This window comes from Salmo salar, chromosome 12 (genome assembly GCF_965601325.2).
Source record: "Salmo salar chromosome 12, fSalSal1, whole genome shotgun sequence".
In the NCBI taxonomy this organism is placed as follows: Eukaryota; Metazoa; Chordata; class Actinopteri; order Salmoniformes; family Salmonidae; genus Salmo; species Salmo salar.
This window is the reverse complement of record NC_138302.1, coordinates 60,331,248-60,344,246: the sequence shown is the minus strand read 5'-3', so window position 1 is coordinate 60,344,246 and position 12,999 is coordinate 60,331,248. Positions and strand designations below refer to the sequence as shown.

Genomic DNA, 12,999 nt, shown 5'->3' with positions numbered 1-12,999 from the left:
TCCTGGGCCATCTTCACCACCCGATGGACGGCCTTGCGGTTTTGGATGAAGCATTTCACATACCAGGCCGTGATTCAACCGGTCAGGACGCTCTTGATGGTTCAGTGATAGTATTTGGAGGGGACCCAGGGCGGCATGCCAAATTTCTTCAGCTGCCTTAGGAAGTAGAGATGCTGTTGTGCCCTCTGTAAAAGAGTAGTGGTGTTGTGGATCCATGAAAAGTCCTCGGTGATGTGGACGCCGAGGACTTTCTCTACTGCAGTCTTGTTGATGTGGATTGGGGCGTGTTCCATCCTCTGCTTCCTGAAATCAACAATCAACTCCTTTGTTCTGCTGGCGTTGAGGGAGAGGTTGTTGTCATGACACCACAATGCCAGTTCACTTACCTCCTCCCTATAGGCTGATTCGTCATTGTTGATTATCAGGCCTACAACCGTGGCGTCGAGAGCAAACTTGATGATGGAGTTGGTGTCGTGCAAAGCCACACAGCCGTGGGTGAATAGAGAGAGGGCTGAGGACCCAACCCTGGGTGGCCCCTTTGTTAAAGACAATTTATGCTTGATCCGAAATGTGGTCGGAGGCTTGGTATGGAGGGTGTGACACAATTGCTGAGCCTCTGGAGGCATGCAGAGGCCAAATCAAGCTCCGTACCGCATCACCGTGCGCCTCTCAATTTTTTGAACAATGCGGAGCACTCCGTATAGCTCCGCATTGACATGATTGGTTGATGGTAGGTGGGGGGTGGTAGGTCCTGTATAAATACAAACTCACTTCCTTGACAACTTCCTTCACAACAGCTCTGTTCTGCTCCGCTAAGCGCAAGAAGTATGAAAGCCCTGACGTCTGCGGAGGCTGCATCGCAGTAAATGCTGTACGGCCACTTCAGACTCTGGATTGACTATGCAGAGCCTTTTAAGAGTCAGTGTGGAGGAGGTGTTGTTGCCAATCCTCACAGCCTGTGGACTGCCTATCAGAAAGTCCAGGATTCAGTTGCAGAGGGTGGTTTTCAGACCCAGGGCTCTGAGCTTGGTGTCAAGCTTGGAGGGAACAATAGTGTTGAATGCTGAACTGTAGTCAATGAACCGCATTCTCACATAGGTGTTCCTCGTTTCCAGTTACGGCTGTGTGAATAGCGATGGAAATGGCATGTCATGGATGAGTGTACCTTTGAGTGTGCCTTTGATGCACTGAGAGTAAATCATAAATCATAGACTAGTAAATAAATACTGTATCTGGACTGACATAACAGTCATCTTCAGGATAGATTGTTATTTAGCCTATACCCCAGTTTATTTTGAGCTTTTGCCTACATGAAGTTGAGCACAAAGTCAAAGATGGCCACCTGGACAACTAGGGCTACATCTGTTCATCTCTATCTTCCCCCAACCCCTGCCTCTCTTAGTCCATCTTCCTGAAACCCACCTCTCCCCTTTTCTTTTTTGATGTTGTCACTATGTCAGCCTTTGTGCTTTTACTCACATACCCTCTATCTTCTTCTCTCCATTCTCAAGACAATCCTATACAGTAATATGACAATCATAGGGAAACTATGTTGAAAGAAATAGACACGATGTTGAATGAAAATGCCGCAAAGAAATATTATTCCCCACCCAACTCCAGAAGCCTAATGAGATCAGTTTGCTTTTCCTCCCCAATGTAACCCCATAGAATTAGGAATTAGAATACTAGGATCTCTATGTGTAACCCTTGGTGATATGTAGGCCTATTGTAACTTACTCTATAGACTGGTACAGTGTACTATACGTGGGAATACATTTTTGCTTTTTCACGCAGTCTCCCTGGCTGTGGCCCAATTTCTCCCAGCTGGCAGGCACAGCATACTGTGTACACTATACTGTATGTAATCGGTAACTTTTATGAGCTATAGAGCACAGGAAGTCTTATATGGTCTTGGCAGTCAACATAGCTTTCTACTACTTCCACTTGTATACAATATTTGGTTAAATCATATCGGATAACAAAGATAAAATGTGTTGTTGGTCAAATGTAAAATGCACTGACATATTCTTTCTTCGTCTTCATGAGAATGATGAAACAACATCAGGGATAAAGGTACAGTACCTTCAGGGCAGTGTGTTTGTGTGGCTTGGTACCCATGGTTACACTGTCGTAACAGGACTCCCTGAGCTGAACTCACCATCTCCACAGGGTCTGTCTCTGTCTGTCTGTGTACCAGTAGCTACATCATTCCCACAACCCCCATTCCACCTGTAGCTGGGACATGACATCTGTCTCTGGGTGATCTTCTTTATGTATTATGTATAAAGGCAGGGAGGTACCGGAGTATCTGAGTGAGGTCATGGGATTGACAATGTTTGACAATTCGTTTGTGGTTTAACCACTGTATAATCAATGCAAGGCAGATGTCTTGAGTTGGAAGCGGAATCAGCCAGTTAATTGGCTTGTTTGGTTGCTGCTTTGCTTCCCAGATTCACCTGGTCCCATGGGGCTCTGGGGATAGTCATTTGAATCCCCTGCACCACCCCACCTGGTGCACAAACATCCTGCTGGGCCCAATTACCTGGGAGTGCAAGTCAGAGCACAGCCTTGTTGCTCGTGTGCATGTGTTCTCTGATGATTACCCCATGCCCAAAGATTAACTCAGTCAAATGGAAGATCTCAAAGCCTTTGTCTGCTATTATACAGTGGACTAGAGTTAAATATTAGAGCTCATGAAATATTTAAATGTAGAGTTTATTGTTTGAATAATTTATCAAAAACATTTGACCTCTCTAATATTAGATAGCAGTTATTGGTGGCTGGTTCTGTATTGCTTATTCGTGGTTTATGTGAGGTAAGATTAGTTGTGTGTCATACAACCTGATCAATGACACATAAACAAAATAAACCATAAAACGCTATGAAATCTAAAAACACTAATGAAAAAGGAATTGTTGAGGATATACACTCCCCTCTGTATTTATTTGGAAGTGAAGCAAAAAACAATTTGTGCCCTATCCTCCAGCGTTTTGGATTTGAGATAAGATGTTTCATATGAGGCGACAGCACAGAATGTCACCTTTTATATTAGGGTATATTCTAGCATATGGTATCTGTTTTACTGTTTAGAAATGAAAGCACTTTATGTATCTAGTCTCCCCATTTGAAATGTCTTATTTTTTTCATAAGTATTTGCACAAATTCACAAATATTATAACCCCTCAAAAATGCTACCCTCCCCTGTTATTGGTCATGATAAGAGGTTAGCATATCTTGGGGGTATGATCTTTGTGCCTCTGTAACTTTCTCACTCATCATTATTCACGATCCACATATGGTTATCTGTTATCATGGTAGCATCCACATTAACCCACTTATTCCCAAATTTGTATGCCACTAGTGACACTAAAATGTAATCCATATTTATTTTTTTTACACGTAAAAAGGCATGTTTTATTCTTGGTCACAATTGTAAAAGATGTGAACATACAGTGCTCTGCCTATAATACAATTTACCACTATTCCTCAGCCTCAATATCTATATACCTCAGCCCAATTACCCACACACCCCAGCCCTGTTACCCCATGCCCTAACCCCCATATCCTACCCTTAAATGACCTATTTGTTACTCACAGACCCCAGTTCCTTTGCCAATACACCTCATCCGTGTTGCTTGCCTATCTCGGCCCTGTTTTCCACTATCCTTAGGCCTATATTGCTCAAGTCGCCAACAGTAACCTATATCCAGCTATTCGCTGCACACCCCAACCTTGTTATTTGCGTATCTTATTCCTGTGACTTCTGACCTGTATACGCTATTCATTTCATAGATACACTCAGTACAGTGGTATAACACGTGCCGCAGCCCCATTCACTTTTTTCTTACCACAAACGTGTGGTCCATCCAGACCCATTACCTGTGTGAGACTTGACTATCCCTACACCACATTACGCATGTAAACCAGGTAAATCCATGGGCATACTCATATAAAACAGTTCTATCCCAGTGCCCAAGCCTCAACTGTCATACAAACCAGGTCTACACTAGTATATCAGCCCCAATATTCTTACAGGCCAGATGTACACCTGTATGTCTAGCCCAATATTGATTTAAAAAAAATAAAAACAGGTCTACTGCTATGTCAACCCCACTTGTCATAAAAGTAGGTGTACTTGTGCATTTCAGTCCCAATATTCATACAAACCAGGTATACACCTGTACTTCAACTCCAATTTACAGATATACAATGTCTGCCCCTGTGCTTGAACCCAATTAGTCAACTAAGCCAGGTCTAAATGTGCCAAAGCCTGAATACTCATAAACTGTAAACTAGGTCTACTCCTGCAACTCAGCTCCAGTACTTCTACAAACCAGGTGTACACCTTTGATTGAGTCCTAATACTAATATAAAGAAGATCTACACTTGCATGTCTCAGCCCAAATACACATACAAACCAGGTTTACACCTGTGGCTATGTCCTCTGAGACACAAACATATTCCCCCTGAAATAACAAAATATGAAGTTTTACAGTCAAAATCTGTGATTTAAACATAATCTACACGACCAAAAGTATGTGTACGCCTGCTTGTCAAACATCTCAGTCCAAAATCATGGGCATTAATATGGAGTTGGTCCCCCTTTTAATGCTATAACAGCCTCCACTCTTCTGGGAAGGCTTTCCACTAGATGTTGGAACATTGCTGCATGGACTTTCTTCCATTCAGCCACAAGAGCTGAGGTCGGGCACTGATGTTGGGCGATTAGCCCTGGCTCGCCATTGGTTTTCCAATTCATCCCAAAGGTGTTCAATGGGGTTGAAGTCAGGGCTCTGTGCAGGCCAGTCAAGTTCTTCCACACCAACCTTCCCCAAACTGCTGCCAGAAAGTTGGAAGCACAGAATTGTATAGAATGTCATTGTATGATGTAGCGTTATGATTTCCCTTCACTGGAACTAAGGGGCCTAGCCCAAAGCATGAAAAACAGCCCTAGACAATTATTCCTCCTCCACCAAACTTTACAGTTGGCACTATGCATTGGGGCAGGTAGCGCTTTCCTTGCATTCACCAAACCCAGATTAGTCCATCGGACAGCCAGATGGTGAAGCATGATTCATCACTCCAGAGAACACGTTTCTACTGCTTCCGAGTGCAACGGCTGCAAGCTTTACACCACTCCAGCCGACGCTTGGCATTGCGCATGTTGATCTTAGGCTTGTGTGCGGCTGCTTGGCCATGGATACCCATTTCATGAAACTCCCGACAAACTGTTCTTGTGCTGAAGTTGCTTCTAGAGGCAGTTTGGAACACAGAGGTGAGTGTTGCTACGCGTTTCAGCATTTGGAGGTCCTGTTCTGTGAGCTTGTGTGGCCTACCACTTCGTGGATGAGCCGTTGTTGCTCCTAGACGTTTCCACTTCACAATAACAGCACTTACAGTTGTCCGGGGCAGCTCTAGCAGGGCAGACATTTTACGAACGGACTTGTTGGAAAGTTGACTTCCTATGATTGTGGCACGTTGAAAATCACTGAGCTCTTCAGTAAGGACATTCTACTGCCAATGTTTGTCTATGGAGATTGCATGGCGGTGTGCTCGATTTTATAAACCTGTCAGCAACGGGTGTGGCTGAAAAAGCTGAATACGCTGATTTGAAGGTGTGTCCACATACTTTTGTATATATATACTGCTCAAAAAAATTAATTCTTTACATAGTTCAATGTGCTGACAACAAAATCACACAAAAATAATCAATGGAAATCCAATTTATCAACCCATGGAGGTCTGGATTTGGAGTCACAGTCAAAATTAAAGTGGAAAACCACTCTACAGGCTGATCCAACTTTGATGTAATGTCCTTAAAACAAGTCAAAATGAGGCTCAGTAGTGTGTGTGGCCTCCATGTGCCTGTATGACCTCCCTACAACGCCTGGGCATGCTCCTGATGAGGTGGCGGATGGTCTCCTGAGGGATCTCCTCCCAGACCTGGACTAAAGCATCCGCCAACTCCTGGACAGTCTGTGGTGCAACGTGGCGTTGGTGGATGGAGCGAGACATGATGTCCCAGATGTGCTCAATTGGATTCAGGTCTGGGGAACGGGCGGGCTAGTCCATAGCATCAATGCCTTCCTCTTGCAGGAACTGCTGACACACTCCAGCCACATGAGGTCTAGCATTGTCTTGCATTAGGAGGAACCCAGGGCCAACTGCACCAGCATATGGTCTCACAAGGGGTCTGAGGATCTCATCTCGGTACCTAATGGCAGTCAGGCTACCTCTGGCGAGCACATGGAGGGCTGTGCAGCCCCCCAAAGAAATGCCACCCCACACCATGACTGACCCACCGCCAAACCGGTCATGCTGGAGGATGTTGCAGGCAGCAGAACGTTTTCCACGGCGTCTCCAGACTCTGTCACGTCTGTCACGTGCTCAGTGTGAACCTGCTTTCATCTGTGAAGAGCACAGGGCGCCAGTGGCGAATTTGCCAATCTTGGTGTTCTCTGGCAAATGCCAAACGTCCTGCATGGTGATGGGCTGTAAGCACAACCCCCACCTGTGGACGTCGAGCCCTCATACCACCCTCATGGAGTCTGTTTCTGACCTTTTGAGCAGACACATGCACATTTGTGGCCTGCTGGAGGTCATTTTGCAGGTCTCTGGCAGTGCTTCTCCTGCACCTCCTTGCACAAAGGCGGAGGTAGCGGTCCTGCTGCTGGGTTGTTGCCCTCCTACGGCCTCCTCCATGTCTCCTGATGTACTGGCCTGTCTCCTGGTAGCGCCTCCATGCTCTGGACACTACGCTGACAGACACAGCAAACCTTCTTGCCACAGCTCGCATTGATGTGCCATCCTGGATGAGCTGCACTACCTGAGCCACTTGTGTGGGTTGTAGACTCCGTCTCATGCTACCACTAGAGTGAAAGCACTGCCAGCATTCAAAAGTGACCAAAACATCAGCCAGGAAGCATAGGAAATGAGAAGTGGTCTGTGGTGTCCACCTGCAGAACCACTCCTTTATTGGGGGTGTCATGCTAATTACCTATAATTTCCACCTGTTGTCTATTCCATTTGCACAACAGCATGTGACATTTATTGTCAATCAGTGTTGCTTCCTAAGTGGACAGTTTGATTTCACAGAAGTGTGATTGACTTGGAGTTACATTGTGTTGTTTAAGTGTTCCCTTTATTTTTTTGAGCAGTGTATTTATATTGTATGTAAAGGCTAATGGATAATGGTAAAATAATAAATAAAGTATATATATAACCAACTCACCTTCAATCTACTGAAAAAATAAATTATCTTCTATGATTAAATATATATAATAAGTTAGAGCCACTGTGTTTTCCCATTGGTCATAAATGTAACTGCTGAGATATTTTCTTAATACCACAAGCATCATGGATTCAATGTATTGAAAATGAAGGCACATATGTTATCTACAGTAGCTAGACACTTTAAACATTATATTTACAAAAAAATCTATTACAAAAACAAAATCGACCAAGTATTTGTTTTTCAAGCTGTTGAATACAGACTTCTGTGTATGTGTCACGTGTGCTCCCTCTCCGGCCTCTAGGTGACCAGACTGCTCGTTATGGCGCACACCTGTCACCATTGTTACGCGCACCTGCGCGTCGTCAGACTCACCTGGACTCCATCACTTCCCTGATTAACTTCCCTATATATGCCACTCCCTTTGGTTTCTTCCCCAGGCATCATTGTTTCTGTTTGTTTCATGGCTGTGTGCTGTTAGTGGTTCTTGTTTTGGATTATGTTTATTTTATTAAAACACTCACTCCCTGAACTTGCTTCCCGACTCTTAGCGCATATCATTACAGCATGCTTGTTCTTGGTGCAATTTAGAGAAATCCTATGAAACTTCTCTGAATCATACTACACAAGTTAGTAATGCATAATACATGACTTTGTTGATAAGTACAACTTTAATCTCTAGAGCCTGTAAATTGTGACCGATGGGATTAAAGGGGTTGTAGCACTGTTCATAAACAAATTCTATTCTTATTAACAATAAGTGACTCCAATATTACACAATATATTATGTACCATTCATTTCTATTGGGCACAACATACTCTGAAACACAACCAAAACAAACAGCAAATGTACACAGCAAATGTACCCAACAAGTGGATAGAGTCACAAGCTGTAATCATTGTGGGCTATGAATATGGGACCAAATTCTAAACTTTTGACTACTTTAATACACATATAAGTGAATATGTCCAAATACCTATGACACCTTCCAATGGGGGGGACAAGATACATAAAGTGCTTTCATTTATAAATGGTGAAACAAATAAAAGGTTATGTTCTGTACTGTCAACTTATATGAAACATTTGATCTCAAATCCAAAATTCGTGAGAATAGAGCAAATTAAACGTTTTCGCTTCACTGTCCAAATAAATAAGAAGGGGAGTGTATAGTTAAACCAGTCAAAAAAGAAAACTGTTGCTAGGCTATCAGCTAAATTGACATAGCCCTAAATAGCTCAGCTGTATAAACTTCCAGTCAGTGTTACAGGTTTGTAAAGCTGGTCTGGTGGTCTTTTCTCTCAGTTAATTTCAGTACCACCATGTCTATGACTCCATGGCCTTTTGTCAGTTGTACCTGCAGGGACCCAAACATTGCGCAGGCTTATTTTATTTCAGTTTAGTACTAGTCCAGCACACCTGAGTTTAACAAATCAACTAATCATCAAGCCCTTGATCAGTTGAGCGAGGTATTGTATGTTAGTACTGCCTTAGAGAATATGTTTAGATACTGCTTTAGAGACAATGTATAGATTAGATAGATGTATGTATTCTGACCAAGAATGTACTTTTACCTCAAGGCTTTACTATTACTTATACCTTATACCTTTTACTGTGTGACACTCCAATAAGAGTTCAATTATGATGTTGTTCTGTATACCCATGCACTTTGTTAATTCATTTGAATCTTCAACGTGAACTCAGGTCATAGGGGAAAGGCGTGTTTGAGACGAGGAAGAGAAGCCATGCCGGATAAGGCGTGGTTCTCGACAGTAAAGCTGATGTCATACATGCACGAACACACATACCCCAGTGGACTCTCAGTAGGTTGGCCCGACCAATCACAGTGAAGGAGACACACCTGCTTGGTGCTTGGTGCAAGGTGATTGGTTACATCATGGAGAGACACTGAGGTAGGGCTGGTAGGTGTACATGTAAACCAAGCCCTTTACAAACTCAGACTCTTTGCATTAAGAGCTTAACCAGGTAACATCACTACCACTTCGGGGGCCCTTTGTCGACGGACATCAGTGAAACCACTACCTCTGATGTCTTCCTTCTACATCAACTGATCAACTGATCTCCTGAATCTCGGAGGCCTCTGCCTTTTGAATCTGACCCAGTAATGGAAGAAATCATTCATCGTTCAACAAGAGGAGGAAAGAGGGAAGAGGAAGAAAAAACGCAACAAGACCCGGCAACACAATGGTATCTCTTGTTATGTCTTCTGGCTCTCTGGCTGCTCCAAGGAAGGATAGAGTAACTATAAAACCAAAGTTTTTAAACAGTCCTATCTTTATACTTTTTTCTTAATTGTCAGATTTTTTACTTTAACTTTTATGCAAGGGACTTTTTGAAAATAATCATATCACTACCACAGAATAATATTATTTTAAGGACCGTATTTGTATATTTTCCTGTTTTACTTATCTGCAGTAAGATTTTTCTTTAAAATTAAGTCTAGTTTGAAGGGTGTTTGACTGTGATGGCATCAGATTAGAGACACCTGTCATTTGACTGAGGAAGCCTCTCTCCCTAGCTTGTGCTCTGAACAGAGGAGAATGGAAAACCTCTATTCTTTGACTAGACAAACCAGTTATGGCACATATGTCTAAAGACTAAACAGAACGAGTTGTGTCAACAGTTTCTCAATACTACTATGTACAGGATAAGCAAATCATGATGGCCTCATGGATGAATTTACTTGATGCTGTGGTTGATATGCTGTAACGAGACAGTTTCTCTATTCAAAGATTTTTTTTGTTATTCTACTCAGACAATTGTTCGGCTCCAGATTTAAAGGGGAAAAGGCAGAGAGTGAAAGAGCCTCTTCTTTTCAGTACAGTAGATGTAACTGGCATGCTTGTCTTCTCTCAGAATAACTTCAAAAGGCTCTGGTCAGGCTTGTTCTTACTTGTTTTTTACTGGTATGATTAGAGAAGAGACTAAATAAGAGCTTTCCTCCTTCTCATTCAACTAGAAGATGCAATAGGAAAATGCATTAGAACAGTTTGTTTTTCGCAGTAGTTGATGCTACTGTATACACAACTAACACCTGTCATCTACAGGTAATGATAATGTCATTTTCTCAAGATATCATTGCATATGGCTTTTTATGATTTCCTCCTGCGAGAATAAGATGCATCATGTGGCGATGTGCATAGCCTCATATACACTACGTGTGGTAAAAATGTATAAAGATATGTTGTTCACAGGTGAGAGGTCAAGTAGTGCATAGCTTGGTTTTGTGTGGTTAAGACCATGCAGCCATTTTGTCAGAATGACTAAGCACCCGGTTGGGTCCTTTGTTTCATTTCTGTTTGTTCCCGCATGCAAAACACTCAGGGTAGGTGGTGACCATGCAGATGCTGATTTACCAGTATGGCTTTGAAGCGAAATAGATTTTTTGCATATTGCGTAAAGTCATATCTATATTTGTATTAGTTGAAATGTATCAATATACTGTTCAAACAATTTAGAGGTTTATTAAATTATTCAAGAACAAAGCTATTAATTGTTAAAACGTCATGTAAACCCTATAGTAAGGTTTTACTCAGGAGTATTGAAAACAAGTTTCATCCAAGGAGAATATAATATCACATCCTCCTTAGCCCCGAGGATAGATTAGGGACAAGACTAGGGATAAGGATCAGATTATTATCTGATAGAGTCCAAATATGTAAATTGTTTGTATATCAAATTGCTTCCTTATTTAATTGTGCTTTCAGCCTCCTAAAATATTTGTTCTCTATTTTCTTTCCCTCTCTCCTTTTCTCCCATTGAGGGCCTCTAGTGCTGGTCTGTCTACTGAAATGGTGCCTGGCTGAAGACTGGGAGGGAGCAGGGCATGTCTGTGGGGTTTGCCTTTCATGGAGCCTTGAATGACCCGAGAGAGACTGGATGTGGCTCTCTCTTGGGCTCCAAGGGGAAATTTGAGATATGTCCCCCTCTGCTTTCTCCTTTTACAACTCCTCACTTTTTTAAAATAACTTTTTTTCTTTACTGCTCTATTCACAACGGTAAGATTACAGGTGTTTCTGTTTGATTTCCTTCTCAGTCCCCCCCTCCCCCCTCTCCCAGAGTATTGTCCTACATTTTTACCTGCTCCCGCTGCCATACAACCTTTCCTGCTCTCACAACATTTGCATCAAGTAATGTTTGCTTTGCTTGTTTTAGAGCAAAACCTTTTCTTTATGCTTGTTCTGACAGCAATGGAAGCTATGTATTTTGAACATTAATTCATTTTTAAATATATTTTTTTCACCTTTATTTAACTAGGCAAGTCAGTTAAGAACAAATTCTTAAATTACAATAATGGCCTGCCAGGGAACTGCCTTATTCAGGGGCAGATATTTACCTTGTCAGCTCAGGGGATTCGATCCAGCAACCTTTTGGTTACTGGCTCAACACTCTAACCACTAGGCTACCTGCCGCCCCGAAAGAAAGAAATCAAACAATATTTTACTTGTAGACTGTCAAACGTCTACTACTGAAAGTAATGTTACTTTACATGAAAGGGCTAATGTAATCGGACAATATGTATATGGTAAAATAACACAATACCAATTTTTAAATGCTATGATAGTGTATTTACCAGTGCAGGAACAGTGTGATTTGTGCACAGTGCATACAGGTTGGACATATAGGTATTTAGGCTTGCCATAACAAAGTGGTTGAATACTTATTGACTCAAGACATTTCAGCTTTTAATTCCACGTTGACATTATACAATATTGTGTTTAGATCAGTGACACCAAATCTCAATTTAATCCATTTCAAATTCAGGCTACAGCAACACAACAAAATGTGTAAAAAGCAAAGGGGTTTGAATACTTTTTGAAGGCACTGTAGATGTTGTGTAATGTATAATGTTTGCCATGAAATGTCAATGAGGGCATTCTGCAATGTTGGTGGCTGTTTGCCAATGTGGCAATGAAAAGGAAATAATATAGTTAACTGTACTTTGGTTCAACAGTCATAATCTAGTATGACTAGGATTGCAAAGGGAGGGTATATTACTGGAAACTTTCACATTTACCAGTAAACTACCAGACTTTTGGTTTCTTTCAGGGATGTTACGTAATCTATTGCAAGACATCTAGTGGCCCATTTGGGTACTTCAGATGTCTGTAATAATCTCTGACCCTCTGTGTGGCTTTATCACATGTAAAAGATATGAAATAATGAAATAAGAGATACAATTTATTTATTTTTTTAAATCAATGGCAAAGCTGTAAAACATTATCCTAAATATAAACCATCAACTTAGTGAATACCATTGGTGTTTAATATGAGGGTTTCAAGCATGAAATATCCTTAATATTTTTTTTACACACTTATTTATTTGACTATGTCATTATGTATTTGTTGTCAATGTTTTAGCTTCAAATTGGTGGCAGTTGTGAGTATATGTAAGACAGTGAATAGTTAGAAGAATTGCATAAAAAATAATGTCAACAAAAATAATGCCATTGAAAATAATGCCATTGAAAATAATGCCATTGTTGATTAGATGCTTTTTATTATTAATTAGGCGATTTTCTCTTGAACCATATGGCCTATTTACTAGAAACTCATGGACAGCGTGGCCACAGATATATACAAAAATGAATACTATATATGAATACATTTTTAAAAAGTTATTCAAGAATAAATTACCAACGTTACGATAGATTGCCATAGATTTTCTGTTAATTACCAAAATTCCTGAAGATTCCAGTAACTTCAGTAAATTACCGGTGGCTTTGCAACCCTAACTATGACATACTCT

At 41.4% G+C, this 12,999-nt stretch overlaps 1 long non-coding RNA gene across 2 annotated transcripts in view; it reads left to right on the top strand.

Moving 5' to 3' along the window:
* The first annotated feature begins 9,180 nt into the window (after positions 1-9,180).
* The window catches only part of LOC123725523 (uncharacterized), an 8,269-nt gene continuing 4,450 nt past the window's right edge, over positions 9,181-12,999 (top strand). Inside the window, exons 1-2 of one of the 2 annotated variants that reach the window (XR_006758039.2) lie at positions 9,181-9,437; positions 11,023-11,248. This is a non-coding gene — a long non-coding RNA (uncharacterized LOC123725523). Of the gene's footprint in view, positions 9,438-11,013; positions 11,249-12,999 lie in introns of both variants that reach the window. The other variant, XR_006758038.2, reaches the window with a different exon arrangement.